The 12898-nt window shown below is 40.6% G+C and overlaps 1 protein-coding gene across 2 annotated transcripts in view; it reads right to left on the bottom strand.

The window, feature by feature from the left end:
* The window catches only part of FAM83B (family with sequence similarity 83 member B), an 82736-nt gene extending 70411 nt beyond the window's left edge, over nt 1-12325 (bottom strand). The window contains exon 1 of one of the 2 annotated variants that reach the window (XM_082414294.1): nt 12209-12325. The gene's annotated coding sequence lies outside the window, so the exon portion shown is untranslated. Of the gene's footprint in view, nt 1-11839; nt 12169-12208 lie in introns of those variants that run through there. The other variant, XM_082414293.1, reaches the window with a different exon arrangement.
* Between the last annotated feature and the right edge of the window lie 573 nt (nt 12326-12898).

Below are 12898 nucleotides of genomic sequence, written 5' to 3'. Positions count from 1 at the left end.
TAGCAACACAAGGAAGCTAATATAAACACACATAGGATTGATTGTCTTTATTTGTAAACCTTAAAGAATGTAAAATAAAGGAACTTAATAAAAAATTAATTTACCCTCCACAAGTAATTTCAAGTGTTTTTCTAGTTTATGTGGTATTATAAAACCAGTTCTCTGACATAACTTCAACGTTAGGCAAATTTCACTAAGGGACATTTTATAGTCTTTCAAATATTGAGGAAAAAATGCTTCATATCACTCTTTTTTTGGGGGGGTGAGAACTGACTCTATGATGTGTATCAAAATGTCTACTTACAGAAGATGAGAAAATGTTTTTTAAAGGATTGTTTCAGAACATCCCTGTCTTATAAAATCATAATCTATGATGGACCACTGTTCAAAATCATATATCTCTTCTTTGTTCAAATTTGTACCTGCCAAGATAAGTTTGACTTTGATTATCAGAAATTTAAGATAACAATTAAAACATTAAAGAAGTTACTGTTAAATTAAAAATTCACTATAATACTGAAGCTGCCAAGGACAATCTGATATCTAATTTTGGCATCCAAATGTATTAGGAGTTTCTAAACTGGCTTCATAATAACACTTACAAAAAATGGTCCAGTATCCAAGAGCACAGGTCACAGGCTTCCACAGAGCAGGCCAAGGAATACATGCCTGCGTGGCACGTGCAATCAGAGTGTGGGTGTAGATGTCTCCATATGTGGGTCACCAACAGAATCACCCATCTTATCAAACTCATGAAAAGCACAAAACTAAGCAGCTCCAACTCATTTTATAAATCCCAAATGAAAATTCCATTTGCTCAACATCTAATCATTTATTAGTTTCCTTAATCTCTTTTAATTGGGGATAGAATGATGATCACTTTCACATCAAAGTAATTGCAGGGTTTGTTTATATTGGCTGCTTTTCACTATATTTGCACCCCCAGTCTAAACTATAGTTCAAATGTAAGAAAATAAAGGCCACCAATTTATGTTAATGACATTAAAACATAATCATTCACTACCATTTGGAAGGATTTATTGAGTAATTCCTGTAAAGAAATTTGTAGGAAAAAGAATAAACACTTTACTGAGAGAACATATACTTAATAGTCAAACTGCAGAGGATTACTCTATGCATGGCTTAAAATGCAAGAGAAATTAGAGTAAAACTACTCTTTGACCAATATCTAACTTGTTCCTGAACTGTGTTTTATTATGATATTAATACGCCAGAAGCTCCAATGGATGGAACAAGGTCATCCTGATGGGTTGTAACTTGTGCCAAAATGCTCCATCTCTGCCTGGTCCTGATCAATGTGTGTAACAACCATTTGGACCAATAAATAGAAAAACATTGATACAGTTTACGGAACTGAACAATAGCATATATATTAGATGCCAGAATCAATATTCAAAATGAATTCAAAATGATCTTAAGTAGTGAAATATAAATTTATTTAAATTTAATAAATCAACTGGATAGGATTAAACTCAATAAAATAAATTTTAAAGTTTGAATTTACATTTAAAACTAGTTATACAAGTATAGGATGGAGGAGGGTTTGGGAGCAGATTATGTCATAAAGAATAGTTGAATAATTGGAATGTTTAGTCCAAAGAGAACACAAAGATAGGCATATTAGGGTAGTCTTTAATTACAAGAAATGGTGAAGCAGAATTATTTTAAAGGCAAATGACAAATCACAAGTTGGCTCAGTGACCCAGAGTGGGAAAGACGGCCCAGGATTTGACTTCTGCTCTGCCACATACTGGTTGTAAGACCTAGGTCTTCATTATTTCAGGGCTCCAAACCTCGTGTTCCTCACCAGGAAAACGGGTAAAATAACAGTACTGATAGTAAAGGGTTTCTATAAAGACTAAATGAGATAAAAGCCTTACTCTATATCAGCCATAAAAACTGCTAAAAATGGTGAGGTAGTCATATAGGAAGGAGTTTTATTTAGTAATAAGGCTCTATTTTTCTCTTTCTTACTGAGAACCCTCTTTCTGTATGTAATCACACAGAGGACATATTTTTGGATAGAGTCCTATAATGTGTCACAAATTGGCTTCCAGGGGGACCCTTTGCTTTAAAATTTTAAGATGATATTTATTTTGCCTTCTGAAGAGACCTGGTATACCCACAAACCCGCGAACTTTGTTTGGAAGCAAGGAAGTGGTTAGGAAAGCGTTTCTTAGTCAGGTGTAACAAAGACCTGCCTACTATGCCCTGTCCTGGATTCTCCAGAGTCAGCCTTCACATTTTTTTGAAGTTAAATAAACAGCATTATACACAAATGCAAAAGAAATGAACAAAAAACCCAAGAAAGTCAGAGGGTGTCTCTAGTAGTTTTAATAGCAGGCAAAAATGCTTCTGTTATGATGCTATATGGACAACAAGCAGGTTACCAAACTACATAAGAGCAAAATTATAACTAAAGAAAATTCACCCAAAACCAAAAGGAAACACACACATAAAAATGAGAATGCTTGTCTTAGAGTGGTGGTTCTATGGGCGATGTTTTAAAACTTCTTTACACGTTTCTGTATTTACCAAATGTGTATCAATGAATATGTATTGTTGGCACTGGGGAAAAAGAAAGCTGATAAAAGAAGTATCCCAACAGTTATTTTTGACTTTAGAATGCCCTCCTCTTTTTTTCAGTCATGTGCTAAGTTGACTGTAATAGGTAATTTAAAACTCTGCATATAATAATTATTAGACTCTGAAGTCTAATAATTATTACAAAGCAACACATGAAAAAGTACAAAATGTCCAGAAAATAAAGCTATGGTCACAGGGACCACAAAGAAAACAATAAAATTAAAATAACTACATGTGGTTAACGAGGTCTTAGTAAGTAGCTCAGAGATGCACAGTGTCATCCCCAACTCTCAGGGGTCACGACCAGAACCAGGGCAAGGAGTGCCACAGCACTCATGGCACCTGTTATCACATCTGATGCATCAATTAAAGGCCTTATTTGCTATACCTCCTTCACTAGACTAGGAGTGCTGGGATAGGGGAGACTCTCTGTTTAGCACACTCATTAATGCTCAGGATGGACATAATTGTTAAATAATAAGCTAATCACATACTGCCTTAATAACTCAAAGTAAGAGAATGAGAGTTGATTAAAGTATGATAGGCCAAAAAATGCCAAAGTATAAATTTTTTTATAAACGATAATATCCATGCAGAACTCTTAAAGATTGAAGCAACTACATGTTTATATTAACTAGAGGTTAATTTTTTGATAATACAAAATATTACCCATTTGTAAAGCACTTTTAAGAAAATAATTAGAAACCCAGTGACTGCTGTAAGTCATTAGATAAATCTAGAGATCTCTATCAAAAAACACAAACACTTATTTCAAATGAGCACTTTGTCAGGAGAATGGAGATGTTATCAAGTGTCACTTGGAGATTCTAACAAAAATTTTTCTGACTTACTTCACTCTATATGACAGACTCTAGGTCCATCCACCTCACTACAAATAACTCAATTTTGTTTCCTTTTATGGCTGACTAATATTCCATTGTATATATGTGCCACATCTTCTTGATCCATTCATCAGTCGATGGACACTTAGGTTGCTTCCAGGTCCTGGCTATTGTAAATAGTGCTGCAGTGAACACTGTGGTACATGTCTCTTTTTGAACTATGGTTTTCTCAGGGTATATGCCCAGTAGTGGGATTGCTGGGTCATATGGTAGTTCTAGTTTTAGTTTTTTAAGGAACCTCCATAATGTTCTCCATAGTGGCTGTATCAATTTACATTCCCACCAACAGTGCAAGATGGTTCCCTTTTCTCCACACCCTCTCCAGCATTTATTCTTTGTAGATTTTTTGATGATGGCCATTCTGACAGGTGTGAGGTGATACCTCATTGTAGTTTTGATTTGCATTTCTCTGACGATTAGTGATGTTGAGCATCCTTTCATGTGTTTATTGACAATCTGTATATCTTCTTTGGAGAAATGTCTATTTAGGTCTTCCACCCATTTTTGGGTTGGGTTTTTGTTTTCTTGATATTGAGCTTCATGAGCTGCTGGTATATTTTGGAGATTAATCCTTTGTCAGTTGCTTTGTTTGCAAATATTTTCTCCCATTCTGAGTGTTGTCTTTTGGTCTTGTTTATGGTTTCCTTTGCTGTGCAAAAGCTTTTAAGTTTCATTAGGTCCCATTTGCTTATTTTTGTTTTTATTTCCATTACTCTAGGAGGTGGGTCAAAAAAGATCTTGCTGTGATTTATGTCATAGAGTGCTCTGCCTATGTTTTCCTCTAAGAGTTTGATAGTGTCTGGCCTTATATTTAGGGCTTTAATCCATTTTGAGTTTATTTTTGCATATGGTGTTAGGAGTGTTCTAATTTCATTCTTTTACATGTAGCTGTCCTGATTTCCCAGCACCACTTATTGAAGAGGCTGTCTTTTCTCCATTGTATATTCTTGCTTCCTTTATCAAAGGTAAGGTGACCATATGTGTGTGGGTTTATCTCTGGGCTTTCTATCTTGTTCCATTGATCTATATTTCTGTTTTTGTGCCAGTACCCTACTCTCTTGATTACTGTAGCTTTGTAGTATGGTCTAAAGTCAGGGAGCCTGATTCCTCCAGCTCCATTTTTCTTTCTCAAGACTGCTTTGGCTATTCAGGATCTTTTGTGTTTCCATACAAATTGTGCAATTTTTTGTTCTAGTTCTGTGAAAAAATGCCATTGGTAGTTTGATAGGGATTGCATTGAGTCTGTAGATTGCTTTGTGTAGTAGAGTCATTTTCACAATGTTGATTCTTCCAATCCAAGAACATGGTATATCTCTCCATCCGTTTATATCATCTTTAATTTCAAAGTTTAAAGTCTTGTGTTTTTCAACGGAAATAGTGATACAAATTAGCTGTAAAGCATGACTCATTTCACCTCTGTTATTAATGTCAGTTCTATTATTAAATGGATTTATTTCAGCAGGAAGAAAGGATTCATTCTGTGTTTAAATTAATTATGATTACAGACGTTTGGTATATCATTAAGGTGAAACTGGCATGGACTATATATTCCAGAGCAGCCCGGAGAAGTTTAAAAATCGACATTTTTTTTTTTTAACAACGTGATAAAACACAGCAGTGTGAGGCTTCGGATTATCCAATAAATTATCCTGTTACAAAGCCAGATTATGGTTTCGAGGATTATGTAAATCTCTCCATTCTAAAGGTACGTAAAACTTGCATGTGAGTCACTTGGTGGCCGTCTGGGTTATCAGACCGACTGGGGTGTCACAGGGCTTGTGCTCAAGTGACCCTTATTTTACTTAATAACGACCCCAAAGCAAGAGGAGTGAAGATGGCAATTCGGAAACGCCAGAGAGAGGATGTAAAATGCTTCCTTTGAGTGAAAAGGTGAAAGCTCTGTACTTTTCATCAGGAAAGAAAAAAAGGTGTGTGCTGAGGTTGCTGAGATCCATGGGCTTAGTCAGTACAAGACTAGCACTTTCTTCTAGATACCTTGAAATATTTATGAGAATGTGTCTACTTTAGGAAGAAGCTAGAGCCATGTGGCTGACAGGGTCTTGGTGCTCCGGCTGGGTGTCAGGCCTGAGCCTCTGAGGTGGGAGAGCCGAGTTCAGGACATTGGTCCAGCAGAGACCTCCCAGCCCCACGTAATATCAAATGGCGAAAGCTCTCTCAGAGATCTCCATCTCAACACTAAGACCCAGCTCCACTCAAAGACCAGCAAGCTACAGTGCTAGACACCCTATGCCAAACAACTAGTAAGACAGGAACACAACCCCACCCAATAGCAGAGAGGCTGCCTAAAATCATAATAAACTCACAGACACCCCAAAACACATCACCGGATGTGCTTAGCTAGCTATATCACAGTTGAAATAAAGTGATCCTCTTTTATTTTCTCCCAGAAATTCCCCCCAAAAAAATGTGATTGGAAAACTAGCCCATGCTAGTTCAACCCTTTTACTGATTTCTCACTAAGCTTCTTCATTGGCTCCTTTAACTTGTTTATAAAACAACTGCACACATAGAAATTAATCAGGTCTAAATAAAGAAACACATTTTTTAAATGTGTAAATGCTGCTGGATTTGTATAATGGATTCTAGGTCTTGTGGATTTCAGGGAAACAGTAACCAGAGTTCCCTGTGATCTCTCTTTGTAACTGTGCTTTAATCTCTCTGACCGTGGTTCTAACCTGGGAAACTGTAATGACAAGCAATCCCTACAACAATGTACATTTTCAAGTGGAAAGACCCTGGCACTGTTCTGAAGGTGTGTTATCACTGGTTACATTATCAAAAGCTATCTTCTCTGTGCTTCAGTTGTAACCATCCTCTGTACAAATCAAGAAAGTCATTCACATGGAAAGTATACAAAATAAACAACTATTGAGGGTGTCCCCCAGATAATGGTATTACTATGCTGTGATATTAAAATCAAAAGTAACAGTTTGTTTCAACTCAAATCAATAATGATTTTATCAAGTCACTTACTCCACATGTGATTTGTGCACACACCTACTTAAGATGATCTATGGCTCCTGTCCCAAATTTCTGGGGAATCATACTTGGGATCCAATGGCCTTGAATAGATTTTATGCTCTTTTCCCTTTAGGTTTCTTGTCCTAACTCTTCTACATACAAGATGCAACCTGCTAACTGGGAGTAAGTCTACTCTATAAACAAATCACGGGATTTTATATAGTTTGAAGACACTGTCTTAATAACAGGGCTCTGAATTAAGGCTTTGAGGATGTACCAGATGTGACTGATTTCTCAGGGAATACCTTTAGATGTGAGTGTACAAGAACTGGCCAATTGCACAAACAAATGCTTTTGTAATAAAGCACTTTTCATGTTACTTTCAATGTTTAGAGGCTGATGTTTTTTGCCTCACATTAATAGACATGGAAATTGTAGACATAGGCTATCATTTCAGTTTTCTTTAGTATCATTTTTCTATTGAGATTTTAAAAAGAAAGATTCAATTATATGTATAAGTGGTCCCTTAGTTCTTTTGACCTGTGACTTTTTCTACATTAGACACTGACACTCAAAGTAACTCTTCTGTGATAAATCCAGTCTTTAATCCATCAACTAAGAAATATTTCAATTTACTGCCCAGTAAGGCTGTCAGCATGTCAATATGCAGTTTCAAAACATCGTTACCCTCTTTTTACTGTCTTATTTGCACTCTTATTTGAATATTTTATTCCAACTTGAACTTATAAGTTTTTGAAAAATAGATAAATGAAAGTCTCCATGGTAGTGATAAAATGCTTATCTAATAAATGGAATATAATCAAGGCAGACTGAAATGATTGGATATGTCAAAGGCGACAAATCTTTAGTTTTAAACAGATGATCATTATACGCCTGTTCCATTAGGAAGGAAAAGAACAAATTTTTAAATGCATAAAATGCTAGAAATGTATTGTTAAATATTGTATTTAACATTAAAATGTAACTGGCAATTTTATTTATATTTTAGTTGTCAGAGAATAAAATTCCCCTTGTAATGTGTTTTTTTGATATAATTTGATTTTACAGATTTTTAGAAACATATAATGTACCAAAGTAGAGACCTGTACTGATGGAGATGACAGATGGACATGAAGAAAGATAAATAAATAAATAGGTGAACAAATGGGGAAACAGACAAACAGAAGTAGGGAATGGGAGGGCTGGACAGAGAAAAGATGAAAGATGAGGTATCAAAAGAAGACAAGAGAAAGGATGAGATGGAGGAGCAAAGAAAGAAAGAGAAGATTGAGGAAAAGAAAGAAAAGGAAGAGAAGGAACGAGAAGGGACAAAGAGAGGCCAAAAAGGTTAAATGGACAGTAAGACTGGAAAGCAAAGGAACGGTTGAGACTGAAAAAAAACCCTGAAATCATTGGGAAACACCGTCAACAGCTCCTTACTCTAAAAACATCTTACCTTTTTTTCACTTTTCTCAAACCAATAATTCAGGAGTTACATTTATTTGAGAAAAATACATTTTTTAAAAAACATCAGGAAACAGCTATTGAATGAGTCAGATGATACTGAGTATTTGGAGCAACGCGCTGTTTTGAAGTGAAGCCATCATTGCTTGTGCATGTATATAAAAGACAGCCCAGACAGACATCCCATGGTGAGCGACTCTATTACAGCCACTGAGGTGGAAGATGCCGCTTTTTAGTGCTCTGAAAACTGCCTATTCTTCCCCAAGTGAGTAATGCTTATACAATCTGAGAAGCAACGTGATAATAAATAGAGAACTAAAACCCTTTGAAATGAAAGTTGGACAATAGAAGTGGAAATAACGAGATTCCAGTGATACCTTGGGGAGACCTTAGTTAACACTATTTTATGGTACCCTCAATTAAAAGCAATCACAGAGAATTTCAGAGCACAATGGGATACACCAGTGATCATGTATCCAAGCCCTTTCACACCAGTGAAAAACTTGAGAGGTTGAGAGAATTTAAATACTCCGTCCAAAATCACCAGTAACTCAGGTCTGCTAATGTTCAATTTCACAAATGATTAATGAACATATACAATATCTGCTGAGATCTTCACAGTATGAAGGAAATACTAAGTAAAGGGACCTGATCCATTAATATCTGTTTGTACTTATTAGGTTCCTAACTGTGAGCTTCCTGAGATCCAAGAACAGGATCTTGTTACCCTTACATTCCCGGAGTAGAACACATTGTTTGGTGCATAATTGTCAATATATATATGTTGAATGAATGGATAGGGCACAACAGCACAAAGTTATAACCTTTACACAACATGACTGCACAGCTTTTGTATAAACTCTTTAAAATAGGCCACTGCCTACTGGCTGTCATTTATATACATGCACATGGAGGTTACACCAGATCCTATGCCAGTACCTATGCCAGAGGCTGACCACTACCACCACCTTACCTTCCCCAGGGATGGGCAGAGTCTACAAATTATTTGACACATAGCTCAAAAGATAAATGGCACGTGCCTTTTGGGGAACATCTGGCTCACTCCAAAGGACAGTGTAAAAATAAAACAAAATACAAACTGGGTAGTAATTAGATGTCCCCCAGGAAAAGTTCTGCATATTAAGCCATGATCATGTGACTCAAGCACTTTGCAATGTAGATGTGTCCAATGGGTGAATATCCCTTATATTGGTATCATCTCTCCAACCCAGGCTCATCTTCCTCAAAGCATCACAGCTACTCAAAACATCTTTTACCTCCCTGATCCCCCGCCCCTACCTCCTACGCATGCTAGCATCCTGACTCCTTAAAAACCTTCCTTCCCAAATGGAAGCCAACTTGCTCCCATTCAAGTTCACCTCCACACATACCCTTTCTACTGGAGCCCACCATCCCCCCCCCCAACCCCGTCCTGTGTCAGCTGCCCACAGTACTCATCTCCCATGATTGGCAATGCCAATCCCCATGGGTTCCCGACTCTACCTTGTGGGCTGGGATAGGTACCGCAAACAGTGCCAAAGCCCACTGGCCCACCTCAGGAGGAAGGAAGAGTCATCTGAAGGCTCCAGAAAATTTTCTCAGAGAAATTGGTGGTCGGTGGATTTAATTCTTGATGGAGCTTAGGTGCTATTTGTATAAAAGTTAACCCATGGAACCCCTAAAATCCATCATTTAGAATTCTGTTTCCATGGTGTTGGGGTTTGCGGAGTGTATTCTGATTTTCAAATGATAAATTCACCAACAAAGTTCTAAAATACACTTCACTTTCAAATTAGATATAATTAAGTAATCAAAAGGACATTTTTAACACTGTGTTTAACAGACGCTGTGAAATTGTGAAACATCCCTGGGACACACATACTCGGCAAGTTACAGGAGACACATGAACTTACCTAACTAGCTAAACAAGGGCAACTTGTAACTTTACAAATAATTAGTTAAATTAAGCTAAGTGTGGGGCCTGTTCAAAAGGTCTCCTCCAACCAGATTTACATTACAGAAGAGGCCTGATTTACTGGAATCACATTTTCACTGCAAGATTCACAGGGCCCTGTTACATCCTGGAAACTCACAGGTGTATAATGTAATGGAACCGGAAGCAAGAAGGTGAGTTGTTTCTGTTCAGTAAGTCATGGTCAAGAAAAGCTCCACCATAAACTGTAAGGGGTCTGCTAGCAGGAGGGGATGTACTAGAAAGAATAACCATCACCCAAAAGTTTAGTCAGTTACAGTTAAAGTAACAATCTCCAGAGAGTAACCACAAAAAACATCACTGAGTCAGCAGCAAGAGGTGTGGTTTGTCTCCATGTACGCAACCCCTTTCAGCAGTTGTTCAATGGGTGATACTTCCCACAATACATTCTGAGCGTCTGGGGTCTAAAACGTGCCAGTTTGAAAGGCAGGATCCACCCAGCCCCTCAGGCAGGCTCTGCAGGGTGCCGCCAGCATCCTTCACAGGCATGTACACCACGTGTGCCGTAAGCTCAAACGCAAGGGGTGAAATTTGGACTGGATGGCGTGGGGGCCTCTATCATGCTAGGAACTGCAGGAAGACAGGGAGAAATCAAACAGAACCAAGACCCGCCTCACCCCCACCCCATCCAGATCCACGCCACTCTTGTTCTTTTGTTATTTTGGAAAACCGAAAAGACCTGCTTCCTCTTCTGAGCCCCTTTCATCCCTGTTCCCTTTCGTATTTCTTGCCAGGACTGATTCAGCCTCAGTCATGGATTTCCCTGGGGCTCCTGCCTGTGCTTGGGATGAGAAAGGGAAAGAGGGGAGGTGCCTGCTGGTAACCTAGCATTATGTCTATCAAGTGGGAATCTGGAAAGGAGCTGCTGGATATCAGCGTCTGGCCTTGACTGCTGGCTACCAGCCCCACTCTTTCCTAGTGTTCTGGCCTCCTTAGCTCTAATCTCCACTGCTGGGGCTGAGACGCTATAATTTATAAGCACATCCCTCCGGGCACAGTCTCCATGCGGTCCTGTGTTCCCAAATCTCCAGTCTCTTCCCTATAAAGCACCACTGTCTCTTCACATACCCGTGATTCCAACTACTAACATACATACCTTATCTTCCTCTTCACCCCACCCCCCGCCCCGGCCATATAGGTAATAATTCTCCCAACACGACACAAAGAACAGACCTAAAGTCTCCATGTGACTTTCCAGGAGCAATCCCCTCTCCTTTTAAGGCCACCACCACCCCAGAGCAGTGGTTCTTAAAATCTGATAGGAACCAGAATGACTGGGCGAGCTAATCAAGGTCACAGACCCAGGCTCAGGGGAACTAAAGTTTGAAAAGCACAAGTCTGGATTAATCTGAGAGCAGAAGTGGGATAGGACACAAATAGGAGAGTGTGTCAAGGTACAAACTTTTATTTTCCCTTTTGAGTTCTGTTCCCCACGCTGGGTCTAAAGGACACCCACGCCCTGTGCAGCCGCGGTTCCCACCTTTTCCCAAGCTCCCCTCCTCCATCCAGCCGCCTTCCTCCCAAGGAGGCCTCCAGGACTCTCCCCACCGCCGACCCCAGAGCCAAGAGGAAAATGATCCAAAGTACACCGCGAGCGGGGCCTGTCCCTCGGGCACCGGAACCCAGCTCGCCTGAGACTGAACTTTTCAAACTTCCACAAGACTGAACTTTTCAAACTTCCCAACTCACTCTTACCCACACGCTAACGAAAGAAAAGCAGATAAAAGCAGGAGACTGAACTCTGCACGCCGGCGACTGTCCGATCCCGCGCGCGCTCCCCGGGGAGGTTCGCGCCCTCCTCCTGGCCGGCCCCGGGCTGGCCGCGGTCCCCGCCCCTGTGGCCCCCCGCCCGCCGGGGAGGGGAGGGGAGGGGAGCCAGGACCCCACTTACCGCCGGGAGCGTCCCGAGCCGCGCGCAGCCGCGCCCGCGCCAAAGGTTTGCGTCCCAGGAAGCGGAGGTGCGGAGTCACCTGCGCGTCAGGCGCGTAGGGCAGCTCGGTCCTGCCCGGGCCGCGCCTCCCGGGCCCAGGTGCCGAGCCAGCGAGGGCGGGGTGGGGACGGGCTGCAACAGGTCCCAAGCCGGGTCGCACCGAAGCCCGCGCAGCCAGCCAGCGCCCCGGAACCTGTCTAACTCAGACCTCCAACCCTCGGCCCTCAAAATAGAAAGGCTTTCTTTCCTGTCCGCCCTCGGGGCTACCAGCAACTACAAGTCGCGACATCCCGGCCGGGCGAGCAGAACCCGGAGGGCGGCAGCGCTCACCTGGGCAGGGGGTGGGCTCACGGAGCGGCATTCAGCTCCCATCCCCCGTGCGTCCCGGGCTCAGGAATGCGCGGGGGCGGGAGGGCGGCTGGGTGAGAGCCGGGGTGGTACCACCCCCAGGGAGCGGATGGACTCAGCTTCAGGGAGATAATCCCCATCCGCGACCCGCAATGCAGACCCTACCCCACCGCCCGAGTGTGTCCGGGCTTGGAGGAGAGCAGGAAGTGGAAAGGTGGAAGACACACTGCGTGTGAATTTATCTTTTTGTAAGAAAGAATTTTAAGTATCATCAAAGATGTGGGACTGACTTTGCATTGTCTTGATTACTGATTTGGATGAAAGGAATACTTGCACGAAAAGCAGGTCACTAGGTGGGTGCTATGGAGCAATGTTATGGACATAGAGACACTATCATTTGGTTTTAATATAAAATAACTGCAGCAATTAATGAAATTAATTTTATATTTTTTCTTCTACATCTCAGTAAATCTGTCTCGAGTGTTTTTAATAATTGTATAATCACGTCGTCTTCAAGATCTAGCCATTTGCAGCAAATGTTAAAAATGCAGCCTAGTAGGGAAAGAATGAAACTTAGGAAAAATAGACGTATTTTAAACTTCTGGCATGATGTGTCAATTATCATAAGCTGGAATTGACTTTTTAAATGACTTTTATGGCTATTCTGCCCTG

Source organism: Balaenoptera physalus (assembly GCF_965194825.1).
Source record: "Balaenoptera physalus genome assembly, chromosome: 11".
NCBI classification, from domain to species: domain Eukaryota; kingdom Metazoa; phylum Chordata; class Mammalia; order Artiodactyla; family Balaenopteridae; genus Balaenoptera; species Balaenoptera physalus.
This window is presented reverse-complemented; position numbering and strand designations above follow the sequence as displayed.